General features: G+C 40.9%; 1 pseudogene; it reads left to right on the top strand.

The window, feature by feature from the left end:
• Positions 1-7738: 7738 nt before the first annotated feature.
• LOC100482786 lies at positions 7739-8430 on the top strand (annotated as a pseudogene).
• The last annotated feature ends 1010 nt before the right edge of the window (positions 8431-9440 follow it).

Here is a 9440-nt window from a genome sequence, read left to right as displayed (position 1 = left end):
ATGTGTCTGTTTTTGTGCCAGTACCATGCTGTCTTTGTGATCACAGCTTTGTAGTACAGCTCGAAATCCGGCATTGTGATGCCCCCAGCTTTGTTTTTCCTTTTCAACAGTTCCTTGGAGATTCGGGGCCTTTTCTGGTTCCATACAAATTTAAGGACTATTTGTTCCAGTTCTTTGAAAAATGTCCTCGGTATTTTGATCGGGATAGCATTGAAAGTGTAGATTGCTCTGGGTAGTATGGACATTTTAACTATGTTAATTCTTCCAATCCATGAGCATGGAATATTTTTCCATCTTTTTATGTCTTCCTCAATATCTTTCAAAAGTGATCTATAGTTTCTAGCATATAGGTCCTTTACGTCTCTGGTTAAGTTAATTCCAAGGTAACGTATGGTTTTTGGTGTTATTGTAAATGGGATGGATTCCCTAATTTCTCTTTCTTCAGTCTCGTTATTCGTGTATAGAAATGCAACTGATTTCTGGGCATTGATTTTGTATCCTGCCACCTTACTGAATTGTTCTATAACTTCTAATAGTTTGGGAGTGGATTCCTTTGGGTTTTCCATATAGAGTATCATGTCATCTGCAAAGAGAGACAGTTTGACTTCTTCTTTGCCGATTTGGATACCTTTGATCCCTTTTTGTCTTCTGATTGCTGTTGCAAGGACTTCTAGTACTATGTTGAATAATAGTGGCGAGAGTGGGCATCCTTGTCGTGTTCCTGATNTATATATATATATATATATATATATATATATATATATATATATACCATGTTTTCTTTATCCATTTATTTTTCAAAGCTATAGTGATCAAAACAGTGTGGTAATGGCATAAAAACACAAAGACCAATGCAACAGAATAGGGAACCCAGAAATAAACCCACACATATGTGGTCATCTAATCTTTGAAAAGTTGTCAAGAAGACATTATGGAGAAAGGACAAACTTTCTAACAAATGGTGTTGGGGAAACTGAATATCCATACCAAACGAAAAAGAATGAAATTACACCACTCACAAAAATTAACTCGAAATGGGTTAAAGACATGGAGCGCCTAGGTGTCTCTGTCAGTTAAGCACTCAACTCTTGATTTCGGCTCAGATCATGATCTCAGGGTCATTAGATCAAGCTCCGCATCAGGCTCTGCACTAGGTGTGGAGCTTGCCTAAGGTTCTCTCTCTCCCTCTCCCCCTGTCCCTCCTCTCTCTCTCTCTCTCTCTCTCTCCTTCTTTCCCTCCCTAAAAAAAAAGGGGGCTAAAGACTTAAATGTAACACTGATACCTTAAAACTCTTAGAAGAAAACATAAGTTAAAATCTAGACACTGGTTTTGGTAATGATTTTTTTGGATATGATATCAAAGCACAAGCAACAAAAGCAAAAATAAACATGTTGGGACTACATCAAACTAAAAAGCTTCAAAGGAAACCATCAATGAAATGAAAAAGCAACCTACAGAATGGTAGAAAATATTTGCAAATCAAATATCTGATAAAGATTTAGTACCCCCAAATGAGTTATACGCACACTACTCAACTGCAAAAAAAGAAAAAAAATTTAAACAACCTGATTTTAAAATGGGCAAAGGTCTGAATAGACGTTTTTCCAAAGAAGATATACCGATGACCAATAGGTACATGAAAAGGTGCTCAGCGTCATTAATCATCAGGGAAATGGCTATCATCAAAAAGACGAAGGGGTGCATGGGTGTCTCAACTGGTTAAGTGTCAGACTCTTGATTGTGGCTTAGCTCATGATCTCAGGGTTGTGAGACTGAGCTCCACATCAGGCCAAGCATGGAGCCTGCTTGGGGTTCTCCTTCTCCCTCTCCGTCTGCCCCTTCACTCTTGCCCTTCTCTCTCTCTCTCTCTTAAAAAGAAAAAAAAAGGGCAAAAGATGAGTACTAGCAAGGATGTGGGGAAAAGAGACCTTGTGTAATTTGGGAATACAAATTGGTACAGCCACTATGGAAAACAATAAGGAGGTTTCTCAAAAAATCAGAAATAAAACTATGATCCAGCAATCACATTTCTGGATATAATGCCAAATAAAAAGAAATCAGTATCTCAAAGAGATTGCTGTATGTCCATGTTCATTGCAGCATTATTCACAATAGCCAAGATAAGACAACCTATGTGTCCAGTAACAAATGAATTTATAATAACAATTGATTATGTTTCACTATCTGATCACTTCCAGGTGACTGAAGGAAATTACCTTGCCTGGAGTGGGTGGGACAATCTTTTACTCAAGACATGGGTACTTGGGACTCCTTATTTTCCTAAAATTCATAAGTTTAAAAGGAACTTCAGTCTTGGACCGTCAGTAGATGGCATGTTTACTACCAAGAACCAGGCTAGCTTCCCATAGGCTCCGTGATCTTACTCTTCAGTTCCTCTGCTGTCTGTTCAATCAGCTAAACACCCATTGCAATGCTTTCTCCCCACCCTCAGTGCCAGCCTCTTGGCTGGGCTTTACACCCTATACATTTTGTCTGGATAATCCCAGCCCATGATTCCAACGACCAACTACATTGCTGCTGGCCCCCAAATCTAGACCATTTGTCCTAAAATCCAGACAGCACAAATTCAAAACCTACATGTCCACAAACAAAATATAAATGCCTCATCTTTTCCTCCCCAAAACTGTCTACTGGAAGCCGCTACATAATTTGCATCATCCAGTAAAAAATGAGTGCAGAGGAAAGTGCCATTAAAGGAACAAAAATATAGTTTTTTTTTCTTTCTCCACAGTTTGTCTCTCAACTTGTCATGGTGTTTGTTTAAAATTGTTCTAGGTTAACAAAAAGCACAATTTTTTTATCATTAGAATGAACTTTACTGCTCATCTTTACGTTATGGAATGCCAGCTTTAAATGCAAATATAGGAGCATTTAACTCATGTAGAATCACAGAAGTTACACAATTTGCATTTTGTAACTTGTACGACATGTATATTTTATTCTTACCAAAACTGTGGCAACACTACACAAAACAAACTGAACTGCTTTTAATTGTGCTTCTTGATATGTGCACATTCTACCAACCCTCTACCTTTGGCTTACTGATGAGTAAGGACTTTCTCTTTCCTTCAGCAAATACAGGGAAGAGCACGAGCAAGGGTATGATAGAGTTTCTTGGTCATTTGTGTTTCCTGGCACCTCATTACCTTCTTTCTGTTTTCTCAGCAAGCTCTAATTTGACCAGCAAGTGTAGCCTCTGGGACCATGGGTCATAGACTAATGTGCTTATTGTGTCCTTACTTTGAGTGGGTCCACTGAAATTCTGTATTCATGGGGCATCTCAAACATTGTATGCCAATGGGGAAGCAAGGAACAGCCTCAAGCTCCTTTGTTCACAAGCACATTCCATCATCTAGTCAATAGAAGGCTATTAATTTCAGGACAATGCCAGCTTGGAGCCTGAACTCCTGAAAGTGGGGTCATGTAGCCACCCTGACTTCTGTGTCTCCGTGAGGGTCAGCACTGAGCCTCAGAGCCTGAGCCACCAATCTGAGGGTCACCTGGCCCCTCCTCCTCTATCTGACCTCTCACCACACAGAAGCCCAAGCAAAGCCTGCCAGAGTGTCTCCTCTCTTCTTCCTCCTCAATCACCTCTATTTTGGAGGCCCTATAAATTTCAGGTCCCCCAGTTCCACTCCTTCTCTCTGCCCATCTAGCCTCTCAATAGGAGCCTGCGATCTTTCTAAAATGCAAATTGTTGGGGCACCTGGGTGGCTCGGTAGATTAAGCGTCTGGCTTTGGCTCAGGTCATGATCTTGGGGTCCTGGGTAGACCACACGTTGGGCTCCTTGCTCAGCAGAGAGTCTGCTTCTCCCTTTCCCTCTGCCCCTCCTCCCAACTCGTTCTCTCTCTCTTTTGTGCTCTCTCTTTAATAAATAAATAAACTTTTAAAATTAATTAATTAAATAAATAAAATGTGCACTCTATCGAATAAATAAATAAATAAATAAACAAAATGCAAATTGTTGTCACAAACACATACGCACCAGTGAAAATCCTCCATCTCTAAGGTTCCATCCATACTCCTCAACACACCTCACACCCTTCCGGCTGCTAGCTCTACCTGGCACATCCCTTGGTCTCTCCCTTCTGCCCCCACAACTCTCCCTCTCCTCTGCCTAAATCACACCCTTTCTTTACCTGCCCAACTTTTTCCCAGCCTTCCAGGGTTAGTACAGGGCTGATGGCTCCCAGCAACCCCAAACGCACTCACCTTGATTAAGTGGCCCTCCTCTGGGTTAACATCAATCACAGAGTTCACCAAGCTATATATCAATGATTTACTTCCTAATTTCTTCCCCAGGAAGCAATGAACATCTTGGGGACAGGGACAGCAATTTTCATGCTTTGTTTCCAGCACCAAACTTAAGGGACTTGCATAGGGCAATGTTCACAAGTGGTTTCACAGGGAAAGTGCCCAGACGATGTGGGAACCCAGGCAGGCAGGAAGGCCCTCCCTCTGCCTCCAGCCTGCAGAAAGCTCACCCATGAAATCTTCCATTTTCACATTAAAAGTATTTTGACATCAAAAAGACAATCATGAAAAACTTTTAATCAAAACATTTCATTTTACTTTTTCATGAGGATTTATCTAAAAGATTTGGATTGCAGAGTAGTGAAATGGGAAAAAGTACTCCTCTGAAGGTAAGGAGAAATTGGTCTGTTCTTAAGTTCTGCCATTAAATGCTGTGCGTTGTTGGGCAAATCACCTAAAATTTTTGGGCTTTGGTTCACTTATCTTTCAAATAAAAGGACTATAATAACGGGTGATAATAACACATGCACTCATTATAGCCACCTGCTACATATCAGGATTCGTTCAACATATGATCTCATTCCCCCCCACCCCAACAACCCCATTTTCCATGCAACTAAAGTGAGATTCAGAGGCTAAATATTTGTACCATGTTGTTCTGGTAAAGCAATCCTTAGGAAAGTGGAACACGGTGTTTGTACCTCACTCCTCTTTTCTGTACATCACTAAAATTCCACTGCAAGAAATTGCTGCTTTCTGGAGGAGATAATGCTAAGTGAAATAAGTCAAGCAGAGAAAGACAATTATCATATGATTTCTCTCATCTATGGAACATAGGAACTAGGAAGATCGGTAGGGGGAAAGGGATAAAGAAAGGGGGGGTAATCAGAAAGGGGAATGAAGCATGAGAGACTATGGACTATGAGAAACAAACTGAAGGCTTCAGAGGGGTGGGAGGTGGGGGAATGGGATAGACTGGTGATGGGTAGTAAGGAGGGCATGTATTGCATGGTGCACTGGGTGTTATAAGCAACTAGAACTTTACATCGGAAAGCGGGGATGTACTGTATGATGACTAACATAATATAATTTAAAAAATTTAAAAAAAAAGAAACTGCTGCTTTACCAATCTATCCAAGGCTATGAAGAGGCTGACAGTGCAGGTGTCAGCCCTCGCTGGTCAAACTGAGCCATGCCCCCCAGGTCAATCTGATTCAGTTAATTCTGCTCCTTCTTCTCTGCAACTCTGTCTAAAAGGATCTTGCAGTTCTGAAATTCTAGGTTCATATATAACTCCTGAATAATTCTTATTCAGCCCTTTGCCCCAACCCTTCCCATTCTATCTCAAACCCCAGGGTGGAGAGATGGAATGATATGGGATGGCAGTCTCCAATTTCCTGGAAACTGCACACCTCAAAAATAGCCTGAGCCAAGTGTGCATCCCAATTTTCCCAGGTATAAGCCAGCCAGAAGGAATGGCTCAACCTGGGAAAGAGCAAGAGGAAGTGAGAATCCAAACTCCACAGCAAATTCTAAACTCTGGGATTAAAGCGATGGTGCTATGCAAGGAAGGAAGCTTTTAGGTGGGCAAGGACAAGTATTTGAACAAGCATCTCCAACCTTCGAAGACCACGGTTTTGTTCTCATGCTGACCTCGATGCAAGGAAACAGAAGCCGCAGCCAGGGAAACAGAGCATCTTGGCAGCCCCCATCATTGGTTTCTCAGAATTGCTGTGTCTTCTTCCAAACAAACCTCAGGAGAACCACAATTTTAAAACTTACTTCATCTGGAAGAGTCAAAATTATTTTGGCAGTTCTCTGGAAGGGGAAAAAACGACAACTAATCCCTTCCCTACTCCCTCCCCATGACAAAAAGAAAAGTTACAACATAAGGCATATTGGAGCCAGTTACAGAAATACATTTGAAGATCTGCACTGTTGCACAATGTGCAAATTTGGACAAGTAATTTTGAGGCTAAGTAAATGTCTGGAGACTTTATTTAAAATGTCCCTTTGTCTTTGCCCAGCCAAACTGGCACCTCAGGATCACAGAAGAGGCCTTTGTTTCCTCCATGACATCAGAACGCTCTGGGTGCAAAAAGCAACCATCAGGGATTCTTAGATGAGAAGTTATTTCTATATAAGGGGCCTGAGGATGCACCTCTGCTCCCTGCAAGGTTAGAAGGGCATTAAGCAGGTTGCCTTAGTTAAATATATATATATTCAGCATGATTGATATACAGGTTACTCCTTTGGCAAGCCTCCCCATGATTTATCTGTAGCAAAATTTCAACTTTGTATAACATTATCATACATTTGCATCTCTAACGCCATAACCATTTCATATTACTACACATTAAGAAAGGCATATCAAAACTGGAACTATCCCAAGGAGGTCAATTAAAGTGTTGGGAGGGACTTTCATATGAGAATAATTTGGGGGAAATGATGACATAGCACAAATGATTAAAATATGTAATATCACAAAGGGTAATAGGAGCCAAATGTGAACATATTCACCAAGTTCCAGAATGCCTGGGCAGAGGGATGCACTGTGAACACCGAGGAGGTCATTTAGCATAAGTAAAAGAAGGGGTAGATAACAAATACAGGACACACAAAATTCAGAACCCTCGGACTATGTTCAGACTGCTGATCCTGTTCATTTATCCATTCATCTGTCCTTCCTTGTATTGAGTCAGCAAATATTTATGGAGGGAGCACAATCTTTCCCCTCAAGGAGTTCAGGATCTCAGAAGAAACAGAGTTCAAGTCAACGGTACAAACATTTGGGGGCACTACTAACTGCCAGGAGCTCTACCAGGGAATGCCCACAGAAGAGGTGCTGTGACAGAGGTTAGCACTGAGGTTATGGAAGCACTTAGAAATGATCAACAGAGCCAGACGAGGTATGCAGGGAGGGTCCTGAAGGGCTCTTGGGGAGGCCATGTCTGAACGGAATTTCAAGGGATGATTAGAAAACAGTCCAGGGAAGAGGCAGGAAGTGGAAGTTTCGATGGATGCAGTACTTCTGCTGACTACTGGCCTACAATTAAACCCAGAAACAGGGCCACCCAGACTTCTCTACTACTCCCAGGAGCAAACCCTGAGTAGTGACTTTTCTCCCATCCTTGCTTCCAGCTTCTCCCACAGTTGCACAAAGCACTCCTTACAATGATTCTTTTATTCCACATCACGGGGAGTGGGGCTGCTTCTTTGATCGAACTCTGACTGATAGAAATTGTATATAATCTCTCACATCCCCCTTCCTACCCAGTATACCCCAATAAGAATTTTGTTTTCATCTCTCTGTGGAAACGTTTTTGAAGGCCACCTGCAGCCTCAAATTCTCAACCCCTGCCCTATTGTTTGCTTGCATAGAACTTGCTGTGAATCACTGAACACTACATCAAAAACTAATGATGTATACTATATTTTGGCTAAGTGAACATAATTTAAAAAATGATGATAATAATGTAGATGGCCTTCTTGTTCAGCTGCCTCTTCCAGAGCACATTGATGAAAGTTCTACAATGGTGTTTCTCCAGACAAAAAGCCATGTTGATGACTTTATGTAATTAACGTAGAGCGAATGTGTTACCAGCGGTCCCACAGGTGTCTGGGAAATAATTAAGTGAACCAGCATCCCAACTCTAGGGAAGAATGTGGCTGTGGCCGGGAGGTCAAAAAATGTTGGAATGCCCATTGCAGTGCTACAACACACAGATGTGACACGTGAACACTCTGGAGGCAATGCCACTGTTACAATATCTCATCAATACACTCCCAAAGAGCAACTGAAGAAACATACAGTTCTTGCAGACATTGTGGTCTCTGCTGCAGGCATTCCCAATCTGATCACAGCAGATACGAATAAGGAGGGAGCTGCACTCATCAATGTGGAAATAAAAAGAGTTCGAGATCCCATCATGGCTAAAGCCAAATTGGTTGGAGATGTGGATTTTGAAAGAATCAGAAAGAAAACCAGTATATCACTCCAGTCTGTGGGGGTGTTGGTCCCATGACAGTGACAATGTTAATGAATAATACCATTATTGCTGCAAAAAAAGTGCTGAGTCTTGAAGAGTGGGAAGTATTGAAGCCTAAGGAGTGTGGAGTAGTGACTAATTATCTGCAGTGTCTTCTGTCATGAACAACACTCCAAGCCACTTCAAGAGGTAAAGTAGGCCAATGGAAGTGCAATATTTCTTATTTATTTCACTGAAATGGTTTAAAATGATGCTTTGCTTTATTGAAAGCTTAAATAGGTGGGTGTTTGTGCACACAGCTCTTCAGTAGGTCACCACAGAGCATGCCAGTATTATGTTGGGTCATGTGATTCAGCCAAGAGAAGCCATTAACCTAGTGACTAACGTGGAAGACATTGTCCCATTGAGAACAACTGCTTAACTTTGTCAAGTCACTTCAGTTAAAATTTGCTTTTTCTAGGGTTGCATTTTCCAAGTGCTAGTCCAGTAAGAGTTGGTACTCACTTTAGGTTCCAGACCTTTTGAGTTCAACTGGTCAAACTAAAGGGAAAATGTTGTTAGAGAAAAGTAGGGAAAAGGTAGAAAGAAATTGTAATTGCATAGAAAAAAATTCCTCTAGTTCACATAATTTTGTATGTGAAAACTACCTGTTAATGGTGTCCTGGGCTGTCTTTTGGTGTTTTAGTCAGTCAATGGGGAAATATTTCGGATAGTTCCACTTGCTGTTAGTCCTTGTTCTATGAGTTTTACATTTGTGAGGTTCCCCCTTTTTTTCCTAGGATTGAAGGGCTTATTTTATTTTATAGATTATTTGTGTATATTATCATATTTAGACTCTCCTCTACCCTTAAACTTCATTGATACATCTTTTGCACTGTTGAGGATGTCTGTACGGTTTCCTTGTATTATATTGAAACCTATTTTTGAAACACAAAATTTGAGCTTGACAATCATTAGAGGAGCTTGTATAACTATGCAACTTACTTTTCCACCAAAGACTTGTCAGCAGTTACCTGCTTTTTCTCTGATGTACCTGTAGGCTTTTCCAAATGGGTTTTTGAGAACTTGAGTTAATATCGAATTTAATCAGAGTTCTGATTAAAAGGATTTTTGACCATGCAAAGACCCTATCAAAAAGGAGAATTACAGACCGATATCCCTGATGAATATGGAT

The sequence above is a fragment of the Ailuropoda melanoleuca genome, unplaced genomic scaffold, assembly GCF_002007445.2.
Source record: "Ailuropoda melanoleuca isolate Jingjing unplaced genomic scaffold, ASM200744v2 unplaced-scaffold11384, whole genome shotgun sequence".
NCBI lineage: Eukaryota > Metazoa > Chordata > Mammalia > Carnivora > Ursidae > Ailuropoda > Ailuropoda melanoleuca.
This window is presented reverse-complemented; position numbering and strand designations above follow the sequence as displayed.